Genomic DNA, 9,753 nt, shown 5'->3' on the forward strand with positions numbered 1-9,753 from the left:
AATATGTTCAGGAGGTCAAAATCTCTGAATAGCTGATTTATCATCAAAAGGATTCGACAACTTTATATAGTTTGAAAAATTTTGAGGACCCTTTGACCACAAATAAGTTCGAAAGGTCAGATATGGACATCTATATGGCTTATGAAGCATCAGAAGGAGTCTATGAGTATGTATAGAAAGCCCAAGATCGAGGACTCTTTGGCCAGAAATATGTTCAGGAGGTCAAAAGGGGACCTCTGAATAGCTGATTTATCATAAAAAGAATTCTATAACTTTATATAGTTTGAAAAATTTTGAGGACCCTTTGACCAGAAATAAGTTCAAAAGGTCAGATATGGACATATATATAGATTTTGAAGCATCAGAGGGAGTCTATGAGTATGTATAGAAAGCCCAAGATCGAGGACTCTTTGGTGAGAAATATGTTCAGGAGGTTAAAAGGGGACCTCTGAATAGCTGATTTATCATCAAAAGAATTCTATAACTTTATATAGTTTGAAAAATTTTGAGGACACTTTGACCACAAATAAGTTCAAAAGGTCAGATATAGACATCTACATGGCTTATGAAGCATCAGGAGTCTATGAGTATGTATAGAAAGCCCAATATCGAGGACTCTTTGGCCAGAAATATGTTCAGGAGGTCAAAAGGGGCCGCATAAAATACTGATTTATCATCAAAAGGAGTCTATAACTTTATATAGTTTGAAAATTTTTGAGGACACTTTGACCACTAATAAGTTCAAAAGGTAATATATGGATATCTATATGGCTTATGAAGCATCAGAAGGAGTATGTATAGAAAGCCCAAGTTTCGAATACTCCTTGGCTAGAAAAAAATTCAGAATGTCAAATATGGTCTTTTGTCAGGAGGATATAACATCCGAAGATATCAGTCTGAATGTATTGTATTAATCTTTTAGGACTCTTTGGCCAGAAATATGTTCAGTAGGTCAAAAGGGGACCTCTGAATAGCTGATTTATCATCAGAAAGAGTCTATAACTTTATATAGTTTGAAAACTTTTGAGGACCCTTTGACCAGAAATAAGTTCAAAGGGTCAGATATGGACATCTATATGGCTTTTAAAGCATCAGAGGGAGTCTATGAGTATATATAGAAAGCACAAGATCGAGGACTCTTTGGCCAGAAATATGTTCCGGAGGTCAAAAGAGGACCTCTGAATAGCTGATTTATCATCAAAAGAATTCTATAACTTTATATAGTTTGAAAAATTTTGAGGACACTTTGACCACAAATGAGTTCAAAAGGTCAGAGATGGACATCTTTATGGCTTATGATGCATCAGAAGGAGTCTATGAGTATGTATAGAAAGCCCAAGATCGAGGACTCTTTGGCCAGAAATATGTTCAGGAGGTCAAAACCTCTGAATAGCTGATTTATCATCAAAAGGATTCTATAACTTTATATAGTTTGAAAACTTTTGAGGACACTTTGACCACAAATAAGTTCAAAAGGTCAGATATGGACATCTATATGGCTTATGTAGCATCAGAAGGAGTCTATATGTATAGAAAGCCCAAGATCGAGGACTCTTTGGCCAGAAATATGTTCAGGAGGTCAAAAGGGGACCTCTGAATAGCTGATTTATCATCAAAAGAATTCTATAACTTTATATAGTTTGAATAATTTGGAGGACACTGACCACAAATAAGTTCAAAAGGTCAGATATGGACATCTATATGGCTTATGAAGCATCAGAAGGAGTATGTATAGAAAGCCCAAGTTTCGAATACTCCTTGGCCAGAAAAAAATTCAGTATGTCAAATATGGACTTTTGTCAGGAGGATATAACATCCGAAGATATCAGTCTGAATGTATTGTATTAATCTTTTAGGACTCTTTGGCCAGAAATATGTTCAATAGGTCAAAAGGGGACCTCTGAATAGCTGATTTATCATCAGAAAGAGTCTATAACTTTATATAGTTTGAAAACTTTTGAGGACCCTTTGACCAGAAATAAGTTCAAAAGGTCAGATATGGACATCTATATGGCTTTTGAAGCATCAGAACGAGTCTATGAGTATGTATAAAAAGCCCAAGATCGAGGACTCTTTGGCCAGAAATATGTTCAGGAGGTCAAAAGGGGACCTCTGAATACTGTAGCTGATTTATCATCAAAAGAATTCTATAACTTTAGATAGTTTGAAAAATTTTGAGGACACTTTGACCACAAATAAGTTCCAAAGGTCAGATATGGACATCTATATGGCTTATGAAGCATCAGAAGGAGTCTATGAGTTTGTATAGAAAGCCCAAGATCGAGGACTCTTTGGCCAGAAATATGTTCAGGAGGTCAAAAGGGGACCTCTGAATAGCTGATTTATCATCAAAAGAATTCTATAACTTTATATAGTTTGAAAAATTTTGAGGACCCTTGACCAGAAATAAGTTCAAAAGGTCAGATATGGACATCTATATGGATTTTGAAGCAACAAATGGAGTCTATGAGTATATATAGAAAGCCCAAGATCTAGGACTCTTTGGCCAGAAATATGTTCAGGAGGTCAAATGACCTCTGAATAGCTGATTTATCATCAAAAGAATTCTATAACCTTATATAGTTTGAAAAATTTTGAGGACACTTTGACCACAAATAAGTTCAAAAGGTCAGATATGGACATCTATATGGCTTATGAAGCATCAGAAGGAGTCTATGAGTATGTATAGAAAGCCCCATATCGAGGACTCTTTGGCCAGAAATATGTTCAGGAGGTCAAAAGGGGACCTCTGAATAGCTGATTTATCATAAAAAGAATTCTATATCTTTATATAGTTTGAAAAATTTTGAGGACCCTTTGACCAGAAATAAGTTCAAAAGGTCAGACATGGACATCTATATAGATTTTGAAGCATCAGAGGGAGTCTATGAGTATATATAGAAAGCCCAAGATCGAGGACTCTTTCGCCAGAAATATGTTCAGGAGGTCAAAAGGGGCCCCATGAAATACTGATTTATCATCAAAAGGAGTCTATAACTTTATATAGTTTGAAAATTTTTGAGGACACTTTGACCACAAATAAGTGCAAAAGGTCAGATATGGACATCTATATGGCTTATGAAGCATCAGAAGGAGTATGTATAGAAAGCCCAATTTTCGAATACTCCTTGGCCAGAAAAAAATTCAGTATGTCAAATATGGTCTTTTGTCAGGAGGATATAACATCCGAAGATATCAGTCTGAATGTATTGTATTAATCTTTTAGGACTCTTTAGCCAGAAATATGTTCAGTAGGTCAAAAGGGGACCTCTGAATAGCTGATTTATCATCAGAAAGAGTCTATAACTTTATATAGTTTAAAAACTTTTTCGGACCCTTTGACCAGAAATAAGTTCAAAAGGTCAGATATGGACATCTATATGGCTTTTGAAGCATCAGAACGAGTCTATGAGTATGTATAGAAAGCCCAAGATCGAGGACTCTTTGGCCAGAAATATGTTCAGGAGGTCAAAAGGGGACCTCTGAATAGCTGATTTATCATCAAAAGAATTCTATAACTTTAGATAGTTTGAAAAATTTTGAGGACACTTTGACCACAAATAAGTTCAAAAGGTCAGATATGGACATCTATATGGCTTATGAAGCATCAGAAGGAGTCTATGAGTATGTATAGAAAGCCCAAGATCGAGGACTCTTTGGCCAGAAGTATGTTCAGGAGGTCAAAACCTCTGAATAGCTGATTTATCATCAAAAGGATTCTAGAACTTTATAGTTTGAAAAATTTTGAGGACACTTTGACCACAAATAAGTTCAAAAGGTCAGATATGGACATCTATATGGCTTATGAAGCATCAGAAGGAGTCTATATGTACAGAAAGCCCAAGATCGAGGACTCTTTGGCCAGAAATATGTTAAGGGGACCTCTGAATAGCTGATTTATCATCAAAAGAATTCTATAACTTTATATAGTTTGAAAAATTTTGAGGACACTTTGACCACAAATAAGTTCAAAAGGACAGATATGGACATCTATATGGCTTATGAAGCATCAGAAGGAGTCTATGAGTATGTATAGAAAGCCCAAGGTCGAGGAGTCTTTGGCCAGAAATATGTTCAGGAGGTCAAAAGAGGACCTCTGAATAGCTGATTTATCATCAAAAGAATTCTATAACTTTATATAGTTTGAAAAATTTTGAGGACACTTTGACCACAAATAAGTTCAAAAGGACAGATATGGACATCTATATGGCTTATGAAGCATCAGAAGGAGTCTATGAGTATGTATAGAAAGCCCAAGATCGAGGACTCTTTGGCCAGAAATATGTTCAGGAGGTCAAAAGGGTACCTCTTAATAGCTGATTTATCATCAAAAGAATTCTATAACTTTATATAGTTTGAAAAATTTGGAGGACACTGACCACAAATAAGTTCAAAAGGTCAGATATGGACATCTATATGGCTTATGAAGCATCAGAAGGAGTATGTATAGAAAGCCGAAGTTTCGAATACTCCTTGGCCAGAAAAAAATTCAGTATGTCAAATATGGACTATTGTCAGGAGGATATAACATCCGAAGATATCAGTCTGAATGTATTGTATTAATCTTTTAGGACTCTTTGGCCAGAAATATGTTCAGTAGGTCAAAAGGGGACCTCTGAATAGCTGATTTATCATCAGAAAGAGTCTATAACTTTATATAGTTTGAAAACTTTTGAGGACCCTTTGACCAGAAATAAGTTCAAAAGGTCAGATATGGAAATCTATATGGCTTTTGAAGCATCAGAGGGAGTCTATGAGTATATATAGAAAGCCCAAGATCGAGGACTCTTTGGCCAGAAATATGTTCAGGAGGTCAAAACCTCTGAATAGCTGATTTATCATCAAAAGGATTCTATAACTTTATATAGTTTGAAAAATGTTGAGGACACTTTGACCACAAATAAGTTCAAAAGGTCAGATATGGACATCTATATGGCTTATGAAGCATCAGAAGGAATTTATGAGTATGTATAGAAAGCCCAAGATCGAGGACTCTTTGGCCAGAAATATGTTCAGGAGGTCAAAACCTCTGAATAGTTGATTTATCATCAAAAGGATTCTAGAACTTTATATAGTTTGAAAAATTTTGAGGACCCTTTGACCACAAATAAGTTAAAAATGTCAGATATGGACATCTATATGGCTTATGAAGTTTCAAAAGTATTCTATGAGTATTTATAGAAAGCCCAAGATCGACTCTTTTGCCAGAAATGTTTTCAGCAGGTCAATTATGGACTTCTGTGAGACTGATTTAACATCAGAAGGAGTCGATACGTTTATAATAGTAAAAAACATTTTGAGGATTCTTTGGCCTAAAATATGTTCAATTGGTCTTATATGGTCTACAGTCTGGCTGATAGAACATCATGAGAAGTCTGTATAGTTTGAGAAATATGTATAGTAAGGTAAATGTTCAAGGTCTCTGGCCAGAAATATGTTCAGAAGGTCAAATATGGACTTCTGTATGGCTGATTTAACATAAGAAGTAGTCTATATTCGTTTATGGTAGACAACATCATTTTGAAAACTCTTTTGTCAATGATTTATTATCAGAAGGAGACTATAACTTTATATAGTTTGAAAAATTTTGAGGACACTTTGACCAGAAATAAGTTTTAAAGGTAAGCCATAAGCCATATAGATATCCATATAGATATCCATGGCTTATGAAGCATCAGGAGTCAATGATGTATGTATAGAAATCGAGGACTCTTTGGCCAGAAATATGTTACTTTGGTCAAATATGGACTTCTGTATTGGCTGATCAGGAGTCGAAGAGTATGTATAGAAAGTTAACATCAGTTGACTGAATGTATAAGTAGATTAATTAATATGCAGTAAAGGAAAATCATTGCACTGGGTTTTGCTTTACAATGGACACAATTAACTCATTCCGTTGGACAACGATAGATATACGGTAGAATACCGGAACATATAGATAATGCACTTTTCGCATTGCATTGCACACCAGAACTAACTCCTTCCCATGTTCATTAAAGAGATAACATATGTTGTTTCATTGCACAAACGATCTATTGTTGTGCATCATTGAAGAAAAACATATGCACTTCTATCCCTGCATTGCACACCAAAACTAACTCCTTCCCATGTTCATTAAAGAGATAACATCTGTTGTTGCATTGCATTGCACAAACGATCTAACGTTGTGCAATGAAGAGTAACATAGGCCATGCACTTTTTGCATTGCATTGCATTGCACACCAGATCAAACTCCTTCCCATGTTCAATAAAGAGATAATATGTTGCACTGCATTGCACAAACGATCTAACGTTGTGCATTGAAGAATAACATACAGGCTAAATATGCATGCATTGTATTGCATTGCACACCCGAACTAACTCCTTCACATGTTCATTAAAGAGATAACATATGTTATGCAACATTGCATTGCTTTGCACAAACGATCTAACGAGTGCACTGAAGAATAACATTTATGCACTTTTTGCATTGCATTGCACAGCAGAACTAACCTCTTCCCATGTTCATAAAGAGATAACATTTTGCATTGCATTGCACAAAACGATCGTTTGTCTCAACGATCAATGTTGTGCATTGAAGAATAACATATAGGCTAAATGCATGCATTGTATTGCATTGCACACCAGAACTAACTCCTTCCCATGTTCATTAAAGAGATAACATATGTTGTTGCATTGCACAAACGATCTATCGTTGTGCATCATTGAAGAAAAACATATGCACTTCTATCCCTGCATTGCACACCAAAACTAACTCCTTCCCATGTTCATTAAAGAGATAGCATCTGTTGTTGCATTGCATTGCACAAACGATCTAACGTTGTGCAATGAAGAGTAACATAGGCCATTGCACTTTTTGCATTGCATTGCATTGCACACCAGATCAAACTCCTTCCCATGTTCAATAAAGAGATAATATGTTGCATTGCATTGCACAAACGATCTAACGTTGTGCATTGAAGAATAACATACAGGCTAAATATGCATGCATTGTATTGCATTGCACACCCGAACTAACTCCTTCACGTGTTCATTAAAGAGATAACATATGTTATGCAACATTGCATTGCTTTGCACAAACGATGTGCACTGAAGAATAACATTTATGCACTTTTTGCATTGCATTGCACAGCAGAACTAACCTCTTCCCATGTTCATAAAGAGATAACATTTTGCATTGCATTGCACAAAACGATCGTTTGTCTCAACGATCAATGTTGTGCAATTGAAGAATAACATATAGGCTAAATGCATGCATTGTATTGCATTGCACACCAGAACTAACTCCTTCCCTTGTTCATTAAAGAGATAACATGTGTTATATGTTGCATTGCATTGCATTGCATTGCATTGCAGAAACGATCTAACGTTGTGCATTGAAGAATAACATTTATGTACTTTTTGCATTGCATTGCACACGGAAACTAACTCCTTCCCATGTTCAGTAAAGAGATAACATGTTGCATTGCATTGAATTGCATTGCATTGCAGAAACGATCTAACGTTGTGCACTGAAGAATAACATTTAGGGTATGGCACTTTTGGCATTGCATTGCACACCAGATCTTACTCCTTCAAATGTTCATTGAAGAGATAACATATTTGCATTGCATTGCGCAAACGATCTAACGTTGTGCATTGAAGAGAAACATAGACCATGCACTTTTTACATTGCATTGAATTGCACACCAGAACTAACTCTTTCCCATGTTCACTAAAGAGATAACATGTTGCATTGCATTGCATTGCAGAAACGATCTAATGTTGTGCACTGAATAATAACATTTATGCACTTTTTGCATTGCATTGCATTGCACACCAGAACTAACTCCTTCAAATGTTAGAAAAGTTAGATATAATGCAATGCAATGCAAAAAGTGAATAGCCAATGTTACTCTTCAATGCAAAACGTTAGATCGTTTGTGCATAACATATGTTATCTCTTTAATGAACATGGGCAGGAGTTCGGGTGTGCAATGCAATACAATGCATGCATATAACCAATATGTTATTCTTCAATGCACAACGTTATGCAATGCACAATGCAATTCAAAATGTTATCTCTTTAATAAGCATTTGAAGGTGTTAGTTCTGGTGTGCAATGCGATGCAATGCAAAAAGTGCATAAATGTTATTCAGTGCACAGCGTTAAATCGTTTGTGCAAAGCAATGCAGTGTTGCATAACATATGTTATCTTTTTAATGAACATGGGAAGGAGTTAGTTCGGCTGTACATGCAACACAATCCATGCATTTAGCTATGTCAACTATGTCATTCTTCAATGCACAACGTTAGATCGTTTGTACAATGCAATGCCAACATGTTATCTCTTTAATAAACATTTGAAGGAGTTAGTTCTTGTGTGCAATGCAATGCAAAGCAAAAAGTGAATAGCCTATGTTACTCTTCAATGCACAAACAATGAAATGTTGCATAACATATGTTATCTCTTTAATGAACATGGGACGGAGTTAGTTCGGGTGTGCAATGCAATACAATGCATGCACTTAGCCTATATGTTATTCTTCAATGCACAACGTTAGATCGTGCAAAATGTTATCTCTTTAATAAACATTTGAAGGAGTTAGTTCTGGTGTGCAATGCAATGCAAAAATGCATAAATGTTATTCTTTAGTGCACAGTGTTAGGTCGTTTGTGCAAAGCAATATAATGTTGCATAACATATGTTATCGTTTGTGCAATGCAATACAACATCATTGCACCTTATTTCTTTAAAGAAAATGGGATTGATTTAGTTCTGGTGTGCAATGCAATGCAAGAATTGCATAACCTATATTATTCTTCAATGCACAACGTTAGATCGTTTGTGCAATGAAAATGTTATCTCTTTAATAAACATTTGATGGAGTTAGTTCTGGTGTGCAATGCAATACAATGCAAAAAGTGCATAAAAATTCTTCAGTGCACAACGTTAGATCGTTTCTGCAAAACAATGAAATGTTGCATAACATATGTTATCTCTTTTATGAACATGGGAAGGAGTTAGTTCGGGTGTGCAATGCAATACAATGCATGCATGTAGCCTTTATGTTATTCTTCAATGCACAACGTTATGCAATGCACAATGCAATTCAAAATGTTATCTCTTTAATAAGCATTTGAAGGTGTTAGTTCTGGTGTGCAATGCGATGCAATACAAAAAGTGCATAAATGTTATTCAGTGCACAGCGTTAAATCGTTTGTGCAAAGCAATGCAATGTTGCATAACATATGTTATCTTTTTAATGAACATGGGAAGGAGTTAGTTCGGCTGTACATGCAACACAATCCATGCATTTAGCTATGTCAACTATGTCATTCTTCAATGCACAACGTTAGATCGTTTGTGCAATGCAATTCATATGTTATCTCTTTAATAAACATTTGAAGGAGTTAGTTCTTGTGTGCAATGCAATGCAAAGCAATGCAAAAAATGCATGGCCTATGTTACTCTTCAATGCACAACGTTAGATCGTTTGTGCAATGCAATGCAAAATGTTATCTCTTTAATAAACATGGGAAGTAGTTAGTTCTGGAGTGCAATGCAATGCAATGCAAAAAGTGCATAGCCTATATGTTATTCTTCAGTGCACAGCGTTAGATCGTTTGTGCAATGCAATGCAACATGTTATCCCTTTAATGAACATGGGAAGGAGCTAGTTCTGGTGTGCAATGCAATGCAAAGCAAAAAGTGAATAGCCTATGTTACTCTTCAATGCACAAACAATGAAATGTTGCATAACATATGTTAT

The sequence above is a fragment of the Squalius cephalus genome (genome assembly GCF_949319135.1).
Source record: "Squalius cephalus genome assembly, contig: scaffold_42, whole genome shotgun sequence".
Lineage (NCBI taxonomy): Eukaryota > Metazoa > Chordata > Actinopteri > Cypriniformes > Leuciscidae > Squalius > Squalius cephalus.